The following is a 3742-nucleotide window of genomic DNA, read 5'->3' as shown; positions in this document are numbered from 1 at the left end:
GTCTTACCTCACATTACACACTTGGGGACACAAGACCAGGTAAAGAAGCAGCGAGGGCGCCCTCCTCAGGCTGGAAATGCTTGAAATGGAATTCCAGACGCGCTGTGTGACCTCATGCATGTGTCGTGAACTCTCAGAGCCTTGGCTACCTCTTCTCCAAAAAGAAAGTGATAATACCTCCCTCACAAGGTGATTCATTCATATATGTATATACATATATATTCATTCATATATATACATATTCATATATATATTCATATATACATATTCATATATATTCATATATATACATATATATTCATATATATACATATATGTATATATGTATACATATAATATGTTTATGTATCTATACATACATATATAGCTGTAAACGTATAATAAGGAAAATCATACAAATTATATATATGTATATATATACATACATAAATTTTGGGGGTGGGTCTTGCTATGTTGCCCAGGCTGGAGTGCAGTGGCTATTCTCAGGTGTGATCACAGCACACTACAACCTCAAAGTCCTGGGCTCAAGCTACCCTCAACCTCAGCCTCTCAAGTAGCTGAGACTTACAGGTGCACACCACCATGCCTGGCTCTTAAGTTATATTTTGTTTACAAAATTCATTACATTAAATGTATATTAAAAATATATGGGAATACCAGAAGGACAAGAAAGAGAGGGACAGAAGAAATATTTGAAACAACAACGACTGAGAATGATTATTTCCAAATTAATGCCAACCACCACAGCACAACTCTAGGAAGCTCTGAGAACATTAAGCAAGAGAAATGCCAAGAATACACATAGACATTCCTATTTAAACTGTAGAAAATCAAAAGAAACTATCAACAGAGTCAGCAGATAACCTACAGAGTGGGAGAAAAGTATTAGCAAACTATGCATTCGACAAAGGTTTTAATATCCAGAATCTGTAAGGAATTTAAACAAGCAAAAAACCACCCCTTCAAAAAACAGACAAAAAGACATGAACAGACTTCTTAAAGGAAAATATACAAGCGGTCAACAAACATGAAAAAATGCTCCACATCACTAATCATCAGAGTAGTACATCTCACACCAATCAGAATGGCTGCTATTAAAAAGTCAAAAACCAACAGATGCTAGTGAGGCTACAGGGAAAATGGAATGCTTATACACTGCTGGTGGTAATGTAAATTCGTTCAGTCACTGTGGAAAGCAGTTTGGAGATTTCTCAAACAACTTAAAACAGTACTATTCAACCCAGCAGTCCCTTTACTGGGTATATACCCAAAAGAAAAAAAAATTGTTCTACCATAAAGACACATACATTTGCATGCTCATCACAGTACTAGTCACAGTAGCAAAGACATGGAGTCAACCTAGGTGCCCTTCAGTGGTGGATTGGATAAAGAAAATGTGGTACATATACAATATGGAATACTATGTAGCCATTAAAAAGAATGAAATCGTGTCCTTTGCAGCAAACATGGATGTAGTTGGAAGCTATTATTCCAAGCAAATTAACACAGGAACAGAAAATCATATACTACATGTTCTCACTTTTAAGCGAGCATTGAGTACACATGGACGTAAAGATGGCAACAGTAGACACTGGAGGCTACCAGAGCGGGGAGGGAAGGAGGGGACAAGGGTTGGATAACTATGGGGTACTGCGCTCAGTACCTGGGTGACAGGATCATTCATACCCCAAATATCAGCATCACGCAAGATACCAGAATCTAAAATAAAAGTTGAAAAAAGCCTGCAGAAAATCAAGATTAAAAAAAAAATCTCAAAAGAAACTGGCCTGTAATCTCAGCACTTTGGGAGGCTGAGGTGGGCGGATCACTTGAGGTCAGGAGTTCAAGACCAGCCTGGCCAATATGGTGAAACCCTGTCTCTACTAAAAATACAAAATTAGCCAGGTGTGGTGGCACGTGTCTGTAGTCCCAGCTACTCAGGAGGCTGAGGCACAAGAATTGCTTGAATCCAAGAGGTGGAGGTTGCAGTAAACTGAGATCATGCCACTGCATTCCAGCCTGGGTGACAGAGGGAGACTCCATCTCAAAAAAAAGAAAAGAAAAGAAAAGAAAAAAGAAACAAAGAAAGGGCAAGCAAAGCTGGGAGCAGGAGCAGGGTAGGGTGAGGTAGAAATAAGATAAGGTGGGATAAGGATAAGAATCACATTGGACTTGTCTTCGGAAATCATGCAAGCAAGAAGACAGTGGGGTGAAATATTTAAAATTTTGAGAGAAAACCCCCACCAACCTAGAATTCTGTATTCGATGAAATTATCCTTCAGAAGTGAAAGAGAAATACTTTCACAAACAAAATTGAAGGAATTTCTCACCAGCAGACCTGCTTTGCAAGAAATGTTAAAAGAAATTTTTCAGAGAGAGGGAAAATGATATAGGTCATAAATTTCGAGCTACATAAAGAAAGAACTTTAAGGAATAAATGAAAGTAAAATAAAACTTTTGTTTTTCTTATTCCTAATTGATCTAATAATAATTTATTCAAAATAATAATAATGTATTTGATGATTGTAGGTTATGGATAAGCTAAATGAATGACAATGATATCAGCCATGAGAGGGATACTTCCCATGTTGGCAAGGCTGGTCTCGAACTCCTGACCTCAAGTGATTCACCTGCCTTGGCCTCCCAAAGTGCTGGGATTGCAGGCATGAGCCACTGGGCCCGCCAAGAAAATAACTTCAAAAAATAGTAAACCAATAATTAAAGAAATTCAAATGTTAAACTATAAAAGATTCACATAATGAAAAACCATTGAAGGAGGAACAGAAGAACAGAAAGACAATATGACATATTAAAAAACAAAAAGCGGGCTGGGCATGGTGGCTCACTCCAGCAACCCCACCACTTTGGGAGGCTGGGGAGGGAGGATTGCTTGAGCCCAGCTGTTTGAGACCAGCCTGGGCAGCATAGAGAGACCTCGTCTCTACCAAAAAAAAAAAAAAAAAAAAAAAAAGCAGGGTGTGGTGGCACACACCTGTGATCTGAATTACTTACGAGGCTGAGGCAGGAGGATGGCTTGAGGCTTGAGCCCAGGAAGTTGAGGCTGCAGTCAGCCTTGTTTGTATCATTGCACTCCAGCCTGGGTGACAGAGTGAGACCCCATCTCAAAAAAGGAAGGAAGAAAGGAGGGATGGAAGGAGGGAGGGAGGGAGGGAGGGAAGGAAGGAAGGAAGGAAGGAAGGAAGGGTGGGTGGAAGGGAAAGAGGGAAGGGAGGAAGGAAGGGACAACAAAAAGTAAAATGGGAGACTTAAATCTAATATTATCAATAAAAACATTAACTGTGAATGGGCTAAACAATTGTATTAAGTCTGCTAGGGCTGTGTTATGGACCGAATGTTTGTGTCCCTCCCAAATTCATATTTTTTCATTTGTTTGTTTTTTGTTTTTGAGACGGAGTCTCGTTCTGTCGTCCAGGCTGGAGTGCAGTGATGCCATCTCGGCTCACTGAAAGCTCCGCCTCTTGGGTTCAAGAGATTCTCCTGCCTTAGCCTCTCGAGTAGTTGGGACTACAGGCACATGCCACCATGCCCGGCTAATTTTTGTATTTTTAGTAGAGACAGGGTTTAGCCATGTTGGCCAGGCTGGTCTTGAACTCCTAACCTCAAGTGTTCCTCCCGTCTTAGCCTCCCAAAGTGCTGGGATTACAGTAGTGAACTACCACACCCTGTTGCAAATTCATATTTTGAAATCCTAACCTGCAATGTGATGGTATTTAGAGATGAG

The sequence above is a fragment of the Symphalangus syndactylus genome, chromosome 11 (genome assembly GCF_028878055.3).
Source record: "Symphalangus syndactylus isolate Jambi chromosome 11, NHGRI_mSymSyn1-v2.1_pri, whole genome shotgun sequence".
NCBI lineage: Eukaryota > Metazoa > Chordata > Mammalia > Primates > Hylobatidae > Symphalangus > Symphalangus syndactylus.
Note: the sequence above shows the minus strand (reverse complement) of the source record.